Source organism: Haliaeetus albicilla, chromosome 18 (genome assembly GCF_947461875.1).
Source record: "Haliaeetus albicilla chromosome 18, bHalAlb1.1, whole genome shotgun sequence".
In the NCBI taxonomy this organism is placed as follows: Eukaryota; Metazoa; Chordata; class Aves; order Accipitriformes; family Accipitridae; genus Haliaeetus; species Haliaeetus albicilla.
The window spans coordinates 25980447-25992483 of NC_091500.1; the positions used below are offsets into that span (position 1 = coordinate 25980447).

The window sequence follows — 12037 nt, forward strand, 5'->3', positions numbered from 1 at the left end:
AGTTGGCGACAAGGACAGTGAGATGGAGTGCACCCTCAACAAGTTTGTGATGATTCCAAGCCCTGTGGTGTGATCGACACGCTGGAGGGAAGGGATGCCATCCAGAGGGACCTTGACAGGTCTGAGAGGTGGGCCTGTGCGAATGTCATGAAGTTCAACAAGGCCAAGTGCAAGGTCCTGCACACGGGTCAGGGCAATCCCACGCACAAGTACAGGCTGGGCAGAGAACGGATTGAGAGCAGCCCTGCAGAGAAGGACTTGGGGTGTTGCTTGACAAGAAGCTCGACACAACCTGGCAATGTGCACTTGCAGCCCAGAGAAGTCAACTGTATCCTGAGCTGCATCAAAAGACGCATGACCAGCACCTTACAGCAGCCTTCCAGTACCTAAAGGGAGCCTGCAAGAAAGCTGGAGAGGGCCTTTTCACAAGGGCATGTAGTGACAGGACAAGGGGTAATGGCTTTAAACTGAAAGAGGGTAGATTTAGGTTAGATGTAAGGAAGAAGTTCTTCACTGTGAGGGTAGTGAGGCACTGGAACAGGTTGCCCAGAGAGGCTGTGGATGCCCCATCCCTCGCACTGTTCAAGGCCAGGTTGGATGGGGCTTTGAGCAACCTGGTCTAGTGGAAGGTGTCCCTGCCCATGACAGGGGGGTTGGAACTGGATGATCTTTAAAGTCCCTTCCAACCCAAACCATTCTATGATTCTATGAAAGTCACCTTCCTCCCAGCTCTATAGCCATCTGCCAGCTTCCAGCTCTGAAAATGAACAGGCAGATGGTCACAGCTCTCCTGGTCCAAAAGACAATGCTTCATGCAGGCGTGCAGAGCATTGCAGCCCCAGCACGCTGCGGGACCTAGGGCTGACAAAACCACCGTTACTTTAAGGTGCCAGGGCTGAGCATGCCATAGGCAGTCTCCACCTTCTCTACTTAGCAACTTGCATATCCTCCACTCTCTTCCTGGTACTTCTATATTAAGAGAAAATGTGAGAGGAGGATGCTATGTGGAAGGGGTGGAATACACTTGCATATTCCCCGCCTTGCCTCTCTGGGACACAAATGCATAGCTTTCATACTCAGCTGCTCTGCGGCCCATATTGCATCCCATACTCATCTCCCCATTCCCTAACGCTGATGTGGTGTTTGCCTATAAAGAGCACAAGGCTGCGTAGCAAATGAGCCATTAGTTTCATCCCTGTGTAGTCTGCGTGTATGCAGATCCTGCCTAGAAAAATGGACTTTGTTCTGATTTCTGCCAACCATCCACTGAAATGAAAATGTGTTTTACTTTTTATTCTCAAACAACTCCAAGCAAGTTCACAGGCTTCCTTCACTTACCATAACGACACCTTGAATATGTTCAGAAAATTTGCTTAGCTTGGATAATAAAGTTCTGGCTTTGTATTTCAAAGCAGTGTACTTCAAATCCTGCTGGGACTGCATTTTTATTAAAAATTCTCTGTATCTTCCCCTTCTCTCCATGTGAGCTCGGCACATGTACAGTATTTGAATGCCTGGATTAGAAAGATAATTAACAAAAATATTCAAACAACCTCTTTTTTTCCTGGAAGAAGCCGAACTTACTCCATGTGTGTGTGTGCTCATGCATGTGACAGAGCTGGTTTCCTTCACACTGACACACCCAATATATGTTTAAATAGAAATGTGTATGTAAAATTCAACTGTTCAACATGTAAACTAACCATTAAAAATCTTTCTTAATTTCTTAACGGAACCAAGAGTTTGATCCTACACATAGTATACACTATTATTTACTGTTAACCAGCTATAGCTGTGCACATACAGGAAGTCTGCAGGCACAGTACCTTTACACATCTATACATCTTTTCTCTAGAACAGAGCTGGCATTTGCATTTGTCAAATGATTTACACCATATGGATAAGAGAAAGCAAGGGAATATAGCATTCATTGACTTTTGCAAAGTAGAAACTAGATCTGTATTCCATTTTAGCCCACTCAAAATCCTAAGGCTTTAGGGAAAGCTTCTGCTTGCATTTTAGCTCCAGCAGTAACAGTGACCTGTAATTTACATAGCATATATTTTGAAAAAATCTCAAACTTACAAGGATTTACAGCCAACAGTGAACTGCAGAGATGGGGGAAGTAAGTTTGTGACATAAAGACAAGCCACAGAAGTGAAAGATAAAAGACCAAGAATACTGTATTCCCTTGAAAAATGTACAGGATAATAGATAGACACGCTATAAATTATCCTTCAGCTTGTAAAAAATGTCAGGAGACCTTAAATACCTACAGATGGTCAGTGCCTCCATTTTCAATTACCTCTGACAGATGGCCCTTCCCTATGGCCCAGCACTGATACGCCAAGAACAGCGATTAGAGATTGACTCAGAAGCAAGAGCGGTGCCATACTTTGCAGCTGTATTTATAATCAGACCCGGAGTTTTCTTTGCATGTCTATCTGCAATTCAAAAACGCCGCCTGAAGACATATTGAAACAACAGCAGTCACATAGCTCTATCTCCTCACCCTGATTTACCACCATAAATCATGCTGTATTGAAAGAAAATGCTATTCATTGGTTACATTAAGACCCCAGAACTTATCTGTGTCCTTTCTAGAAGCTAACAGCTCTTCATACACTCAATGCATTAAATTATCAATGCAACTCTCTTCCATTCCCAAAAGTTGAGGATTCTGTTATAGATCAAATCATCAGTTAAACTATTGGCCAGTAATCACAAAACCTGAGCCAACTGCTGACAAACCAAATCCATAACTGGCATTTATACTAAATTAATCATGTAACACGTGGCATTTGTTAGCACTTTACCACATTGTACACAGTCTGGTTATTTCCTGACTCCAATTCCAGTTTCAATCACGGCTCTTCATTTTATGTAAAACATCCAAAAAATAAAACGATCCAAATGTCTTTATCACCTCAGAAAATGTAAACTGTGGGAGTGTGAAATGTAAATTCTTCACCATCCAGTAAAGCACCAGGCCCAGATGGTCTCTCTGCAGATTTTTTCCAATGATCCAATTTGCTGCTTCCGTCCCATTTATGATCCTTTTATTGAGAATCATAATAGGTGTTCAAAAGACATTTAGTAAAGCAACTGTTAATTTTATTTTTGGATTTTGGAGCCTGAAGAGAGTCTGGAAATAGGTTTGCTTGCCCACTTATCATTACCTTCAACCGTGTGGGATGCATCCAGAACATCACAACTCTCTCTGGTTTGAGCAGTGTCAGCCACGTGGCTGCAAGCAGCTGCTTGGCCATGCCCCTTGCTCTCCCTGCTCCTGTGGCCCACGTGCCTCCCAAGGATGGCTCTCCCTATGGACCTGATGGGGATGCACAGCCCACCCACCTTGACAAATGGCATAGATAATGTCACCTGTGAAGATAAAGATGTGTCCAAAGTGCGTGTGTGTCTGTGGATCAAACACACCAAACTGCCTGGCCAGCATTTACCCCAAATTATCATGTTACAGAAGATGACCATCAGCCAGATTAAACAGTTACTGCAGAATTACAAAGAGACTTGACACAAAGCAGGAGTCAGACTGAAAAGAATTATAAAAGATGCAGGAAGACTCTTAACAGGAGGGAGAGACCTTGGAGGGAAAACAGCTTTCTCAAAGGTGTGGGGTTCAGCCAATAATTTGTAGGGAGCTGCAGGAGTCTGCATAAAGGTAGAGGACCCCCATCTCCCGCAGGACGTGTGTGTAAACAGGGAGACCTGCAATCTTTGGGAAGCGGGCTTGTTTTTGTAACCCATACTGCCCACGAGTGAGGGGGGGGCGTACAACTCTGCACGTGTGTCCATGTGTTTCTCTGTGTGTGTATGTGTACACTAAGAAGGCTTTGGGATTAGTTATAGGAGACTGTTTAGAAATTTCTAGTATGGATTGCCTATTGTATTACTGCTCTTGTATGCATAGTTCACTGATTACTGGTTAATTACATACCATCAATAAAGCAATAAACTGCTTTGATCCGTATTTATTTTAAACTATGTGAACTCAGCAGTTTTTCCCCACAATGTCTCACAAGCTGCTGAAGCAACCAGCGGTCTCTGTAGCACAAGGATTTTATGTTTTCTTCCAGAGCACTGACACTGAATAAATTCATGTAAAGAATAAATTCATGTTTAGTGAATCACATCTAAATACAGGTGAGATCCCTTAAGTGCATGCAGTATTTTTCTCAAAATAATTATTTTGAAGAAAGACATTACACATATGGTTATTTCAGACCTATTTCCAAGGAGTTTATACACAGATTTTACATGGTTAGCATTCGTAATTAAACATGCTGTTATGCTTCAATTTGGGGATCAGAACTCACTGTTTGCACCATATTTTCCCTTTGAGTTGTCTGTGGAAAGAATAAACTGGGCTGGATTTGGATCTCAATTACCACAATCTGACAGAGAAGAGCCTTAGCTAAGCCCCACTAAAGAATAAAAATTGTAACTCTACCAGTGGTTTTTTGCATGTTGCAGAGTTTCACTAATCCTATAGGTTTGGGGGTTTTTTTGGTAACGTCAACTCAGAATTTCCTTTTTCTGTAAGATAGACAAATCTTTTCAATTTTACCCATTTAATCGGCCTGGCCAATTCTCCCTCCTTCCATAGCTGTAATAACATACTCTAGTATTCCCTAAAGCATGTTTTGCTGTGCATGCCTGGATATGCAGCCAGTGCTAATTTGCTATAACCCTGCTGTCCTGACTTTCCCAGACTGCACTGATACAAATGTAGGCAGCTTGGTCCAAAGTGTGGACTTTGTGATAGCCTCACAACCCTGAATATTGCCCAGCATTGATGCACTACCACTGACAGCAAACTCTCCACACATCTTCCCAGTATGGATTGGGCATAAGCAGGCAATCAATCAGGAAGGCTCTAACACTTATCAAACAATGAACTTTGAACAACTTGGTAAAGGAAACAAACAAACAAAAAAAATCTATTTCTGGGCTGAGATTGTAGCTGGATATCCCAGCCAAAGATAATTGTATTTCACAAAATTGCAAACCTCACATGAGGGTTTATAGTGGAAAAACACTGGCAGGCCATTGCCTGCGGCATTGTATTCACAATGCTGTAATTATAGCCTTACCATAACGAGCATAACTCTGTGGTCAGAAAGATGGCAAGAATATGATATTTTTCCATGGAATACTTCTTCCTTCATAGGTGCTTGGCTTGAAATCTGGAGTTTAAGTTGCAGTGTTGCTGGCATTATTTTTCTCACATTTTCATTTTTGGGGGCTGATCTATATAATTGCTTTAACTTGGCTTCTCCTTGTAGGTGTACAAATGAAAATTACTTCAGTCTTTCCAAGCTTGATTAATTGCACGTAAAAGCAGACGTGTAAACACTTTCTATCATTTGATGTTTCTAATCCTCCCTTTGCACCCACAGTGATACTCCTTTGGGTATTATCAGCCACAAAAAATGAAGATAGCTTTTTTCTTTTATTTCAAATTAGGTCACTGCTGTTATTAGGCGAGATCCCTGAGGTCTCACTGAGCTGTGGTCCTCCAGGCTGGCTTGGCAGGAGACATACCATAACCCACGCTGCCTGATAACAACCACCATGAGATACCAGTCTTACACCCACTGGGGCCTCCTTTACCACATGGTTGTGGAAAGTTTCTGGCTCGTCTGCACTGGAGTAGCAGCAAAAAAACCCTCAGCAGAGACCAAAGATCTGGCTCCATAATCAACCAAGCATGAAATATAGTGCTGTCTAACATACCCTCGTGTATCTAAGTGTGGGATGAGCTTTGGAAGGGGAAGGAAAACAATGTTTGAACTGCTAAAAATGTTACTTCTGATAGGTCTAAAAGGTGGGTTGGTAATTACTGGAGGCTGCTGAGTAGTGGGTAGTCCTCCTTATTGGAAGTCCCAATTCTAATAAGTTCTGAAGAAGAAACAAGATCAGAATCTCACTGGGAAAGTGCTGGAACAAGAACATTGCTTTGAGAGCCCAAGCCTGTTCACCACTTTTTCTCAGCAGTACTTGTGTAAGCAGTACTTCTGATGTTAATGTGATTATCCAAAGGCAGAAGGAATACTCATACAAATAAGGGCTGGGATTCATGCCTAGTAATCTGTCTAATCTGGCACTCTCTCTCCTTCAGCTGCACTAGATGTTTTCCAGCAGAAGACTCTCAAATATTATATCCAAAATACACCGATATCCTGGGGGAAAAATCTATCATAGCTTACGAAATCTTTCCTGGGACATGAGTATTCATCAAGTTCCGTGCAGACAGAGCAGAAGGACCCCAGTGGAAAAGTGCAACATCAAGAGGGCTATAGTTTAGTCTAAGGGCCCCTTTCTAATAACTAATACTATGTGAATTGTCCTAAACCAGCATGTTTCCTCAATAGGGTACAACACAGTGCTAGTGATCTAAGCATCAGGTTTCAGCGAGGAAAAAAAACCCTGAGATATCACCTTCAAAAAATAAAATACAAACTCCTACCAACACCACATTTGTCTTCACACACCTGTGGACAGAAAACCAGGGCCCTGAAAAGAACACGAGGCATGCCCTGGTGGGTCAGACCAACATCTAGCTATCCCCAGTATCCTTTCTCCAGTAACAAGAGATGCTATTTAAAGAGAACATGCAAGCAGGGCACATACATTTCCTTTGTTCTCCTCCAGCATCCACAATCATTGTGTTAGGGATGTTAGGGAGCACATCCCTACTCATTCTGTGTAGTATCTCTTTATGAACCTGTAGTCCATTTAATCATTTAGTCTCCTTTCCAGTCTGCTGACCTATCTGCTTCCAAAACCTCTGCTAGCAGCAAATTCCACAAGTTCACCATACCTGCTACATTTAAAAGTATTCCCTTTTATCTTTTCTAAACCAATCTCCTATTGGTTTCAATGAGCGCCCCTTAGTTCTAGTACTGCAGGATTTGCAGAACAAAAATCTGCATTCATTCTACCACTGCCTTGATTTTATAAATCCTGATCATAACCACTCTCTCTAAATTGAAGCTCATGATGTGGATAGCCTCACTCCCTTCTATTTGCTGCCTGACAGTAAGGCATGTGGCTTTGAGCAGGACTGTCCCTCTGCCTTTCACTCCCCTCTTGAACACATGAGCAAGGATCAGCTCTCTAAGACTGCAGTTCCAGAACAGAAATGCCAATAGTGAGCTAAATTATCTGATTATTTATCATCATGGCTCAGCACAGAGTTCACTGAATGCCAGAGGTGGTTCAAGGAAGGGACTGAAATGGGGAAGCCAGCAATTGAAATAAGGTATTGCAAAATCACAGCTTGAGACACTCTCTATGTACCCCATAAAAGCTAGGATCTCGCAGACCTCTTCCTTCGGGGAGGGATGTTGTATTTTACTTTCCTTTCTTTTTTGGTGTGAGAATGATCTGAAGGATGCTTATGATTTGGATACTCCTGACCATAAGCTTGCCCATACTGGACCTGAACAAAGGTCCAGCTAGCTCATGCTCCTGTCTCAGTCAATGGCTGCTGGTAGGAGAGAAACAGCAAGAACAGTGGGCACGAACTGATGTCTAGGAAAGATTAAGGACAGGGCATGCATATATGAACTTTCATCCTAAAACTTTCCTAGCTTCAAATTATTTTTCAGCCCAGGAAGCTGCCTTGGGGCATATACAGGTTTTAGGTATGCCTCGGTGTATCTGCTAGAAATTGGAAAGGGCAAGGGATCCTGTGCCTCTGTCCTTCAGTGAGCTGTTGTCTAGAAAACTCTTGTGTCTCAGTGTGTGCAGCTGAAAACAGACCCCTCTGTACCAAGCACATAGTAGTGAGAGGTATCAGAGATCTGATGTCTATCACAGGATGACAAATATTAGGGAAAGGGTCTGAAAATATACACACACACAAAAATGCCTCCTCCGTCCCTAGAAACTTTCATCTTCATGAGTTGTTTTTAATCAGCTGAAAACATCACACAATGATGAACAAGCCACTTCAAATGTCTCTGAAATCCTTTGGGATTTCACTCTGACTTCCTGAACCGCTTTAAAATCCACATACTTATTAAGAAAGATGGGAAATTTGGGATATCTCAGAAGCAGAGCACAGCTAGCGGCCCTAATCTGGATTTGTTTAGACCAAGGATTCCTGAGATACTGAAGAGAAAAAGCTCCATTTCTTCAGGAGATGGAGTCTCAGCTTTTGAGAGCTCAGCTAGGAAAACTAAATTGCTACACTGATCAGAACCCAAGGCAGTTTAATCACTCGCTCTTAACATCTGCTACAGCCCTTTGATCATGCCTGGTGGGCAGAAACAGTTTTACATATGCTCTCCCAAATCACTGCATATCACAATCACATTCTTCCATTTCATTCCCATTAATCTCTCCAATATTAAATGTAGCTAGAACCTAATTTCGCTGGAGGCCTCACACTAAAATCATGGATATTGTCAGCTCACAGTAAAATTGGGTATTGTCAGATTCCAGGGCCCACAGGTAGGTTTCTGTGGGCATGTACCTTATTTCAGTGTTTGCTGGCTTGCAGAAATGCTAGTTTGTTGGATTCAGCATCTGGGAAGATTCCTGAGATACCACCAACCAACCATAATTCTGAGTTGCATTTCACTGAATTTACCAAGAATTTCAGTCAGTGCCATACCATAATGCTTTCTCACAGGCAAAGTTGCCTGAAAAGTCAGAGGAAATGCACAGCTTCAGGTTGTCTCACTCCTTGCTGATGCCTGCAGCGGCCTTCCCCAGCCTCCCTCCCAGTCATGCAGTCCCAGCTCTTCCTTTCTGCCCTGATGCTTGCTAGACCCTCCTGACTTAACTAATTGAAACAAATGACTGATGGAGCTAATCCAGCAGAAAGCTATGTATTTTTCTGCCTGGTTATCTTTCTGCTGGACTACTGAGTTGACTCAGCCATCGAGGACTGTAGAGAAGGAGAAAACTCATCAATTACTGCACAAAATAAGGGACTGGAAAGCAGAATTGGAAATGAAGAGGCCGTTTTGGCAGCAGTGAGCTGTTAAATTTGAGACCATCTCCTGTGAAATCACCGCCCAAGAACCTATCTCTTTTTCCTTTGCAGGCTTTAGTCCATGTTCATATACGTTTAGTTCACAAAAAAGGCCTTAGTTTGTGTGGCTGTTTATTAATGTATATGTTCTGCCAGATTACTTCATGGTTATTCTAAAGAGCAGTATCACTGCTTTTTACTATTTCATTGAATTGCCAGGGATGATTCTGGATCTAAGTTTCATACTAAATTTTCAAGGAAGTGACACCTCGGGACTGAAGGGTATTGACACATAAAGACAGCCCAATGAGGCTGTAGATCAGGCTCCTCAGCCTTTTAAAACAACCTTCTATTACTTCAACACCACTGTCCTTCTCATTGCTTATGTATATATGAAAGCTTACAGAATTTATTTCTAAGTCCCCTTTTTGCACCGGAACATGATAAATGACTTTTTCCTTATTTAACTACAGAGTATTAAACCAGAGACCTCTGAATTGGCATCTTAAAAACTGTATTTTGCTCCTTTTCCATAGTCCCACCTGATGAAAAGAACATCTTTTGCACAAAAATCTTCCAGAATTACAGCTGTCTCAAGGTACTTAGCTGCTCCTTTTTCCCCCACTGAGGACTTCTTCTTCTGTCTCTGGTATTTCAGAGGCACTCTTCCATTCTGGTATCACATTGTGTTCTGGGATAGCAGTTAGCATTAAATCTTACTTGAAGCTTACAACTGTGAGTAGCCTTTAGTGTTAAAACAGGAAGACCAACAAAAACCACAAACAGCTTACAGCAGGAGAGAGGTCTTTTATGCGATTCATCCTGCCAACACCCTCTCTAACAACAGGTAGCCTGGGCAGAAATGTTCAAGGGGAGGGAGCTGGGCTGCACTACACAAGCCCCTTAGAGGCTTCTTGTTTTATACAGAACACTAGCAAAACAAGGCACAAGCTCAGCCTTTTCCTGGAGAGTGCACACATGCAGATGTGAATGCAGGTGGGCCTAACAAAAGGTCACACGTGATCAACATTGGTGGAATTTTCTCGGGGCTGGGCTGTACAATTTTAAGAAGCCTCCACTCAACATTTTTAACCCTCAGGTCACATTTTCATGAAGATGGAAAAATATATCCCTGAAACTAAAGCAATTTACTTGCCAAATTTGAAAGCTGTTTTTCCAAACCAGAGAGATGCTAGAGGCTGTTCAGTGAAATGGTTATGTTTATAATGGACAAAACCATGTATTCTCCCCTAAATTCATCCTCGTAGTTGGCTTGATTGTTGTAAATGGAACTTTCCAAAACCAAATCAAACAAATCATAATACAAAACAAAACAACCAAAACAAGCTAAAATAAAACAGCTGGAAGCAGACACCCAACAGGGGAAATTTCAGCTCAGACTGGCAGTTATGAACAAAAACTAGAAAATAGTTCTGAATAGTTCTGAAAACTAGAATAGAAAGCGCTTAGCAACATTAACACTAGCTTTGCTGCTAGCTCTGTTATACCTCACTGTTAGGACTGAGGGGTTTGATTTATCATGCTACCAACAAACTAATTTAGTGAATTCTCCTCCCATTAGAAACCTCCCATGGGAGACTACCTGTGCTGTAAAATACAACAACCATTTCACATCAGACAATAGTTTAAGTAACAGCTTAGGAAAAACAATACCAAATACTTTTTGTAATTGAAAATGGAAGGGAACATAACAAGCAGCATATAATTACGTGAATTCAAATTTAGCCCAGACTTCAGGGTTATCCAGTCTACTTTAGTGAGGAGTATCATTGAATCAGTAACCACAACTGGTCATTATCCTAGAGGTGCCAAAAGACACTGTATTTGTTGTGCTTTGGAGCCTCGTCAAATAGAATTGCATGGTTTTGCTCCGTTTAATCCACTGTTTATTTTACTGTGCTTTTCAAGAGCCGCAAGTCTCAGAATACTCCATAAAGAAATCCAAGATTTCTGGATTTCAGCTTATGAATCTGCTTTTGGTTTGCATTTTGGAGCTGTCCTGCCCTCAAGTGTCGTATGTTTGTTTTCGAAAGTTCCTGTACCTTCGTCTTCCTTCCCACAGACACTGGAGAGATAAGGAGAATGGTGTTTTCCACTGAGTAGACAGACTTGGACAGCTCACATGGAGTGGGCTTGTGTCACAGCAGTTAAATGCTAACAGAAAAAACAAATGGAACGTTAGGAGTGGAAATTAAATACGTTAACCCTAATGAGAATACTCATTCGCTTTCCAGCAAGCTCTTTGGAGCGGAAAACTCCCACACCTTTAAGCAAAGAAATCTAAAGGAAACACAAGATTTTGGCAGGGATTTTTCAAATGACCCCTGAAGAAGGCAGGTATCCAAGTCCCATCACACGGCATTGTGCATCTCTCCCTGTCATGGCCATGTTTATGCTCAGCCTGTTCATGGGAACGAGAAGCGTGGGGAATGTCACAGGCAGGCACCCCTGAATTACCACTGAAGGATACGTCCTGCGCTGGTCAAGAATGGCTCACTTGAGAGAAAGCTAAAGAAATACTGCAGAGGGTGACAAAATACGGACACAAATAGCTTGTAGTGGAACAGCTCCAGCAAACAGGGCTAGCAGACAAGAAGTCAAGGTGTTACAATAACCACGTCAAGCAGTTTCATATATTAGCTACGGGTGTCGTATCCGAGTCCTGGGGTTCGTGCCTGTTCGTTTCTCCCAACAAACAGGTAACACCAGCGTTCGGTCTACACGCCTGCTCACCTGACTGCATGCAGGCAGCCCTCGAGGTTTCAAAGATGCAGGTGAAGAGAAAGAAGGAGAGAGGAAGGGCCCCGTGTGTGAGGGGTGCCCGGCACAGCAATGAGCGCCCGTGGCAGGGTGTCTCTGGGGTGCCGCAGGCAGCAGACCCTCGCCCCTGCCCGGGTCTCCACAGGACGCGCGCCCTTCGGGGACGGGGGTACTCTGCGGGATTTTTAGGCAGGGCAGGATTTTTAGGCTGAAAAGGCTAAAATAAGCCACGGGATCTTCCGGCTGCCC

The 12037-nt window shown here is 42.8% G+C and overlaps 1 long non-coding RNA gene across 1 annotated transcript; it reads right to left on the bottom strand.

Annotated features, from left to right (window-relative positions):
• Nucleotides 1–4116: 4116 nt before the first annotated feature.
• On the bottom strand, nt 4117–11845 carry LOC138689732 (uncharacterized). The gene is made up of 2 exons (XR_011328642.1): nt 11762–11845; nt 4117–11182 (listed from the first exon to the last, which is right to left on the bottom strand). It is a non-coding gene; the product is annotated as an uncharacterized lncRNA (long non-coding RNA).
• Nucleotides 11846–12037: the final 192 nt, after the last annotated feature.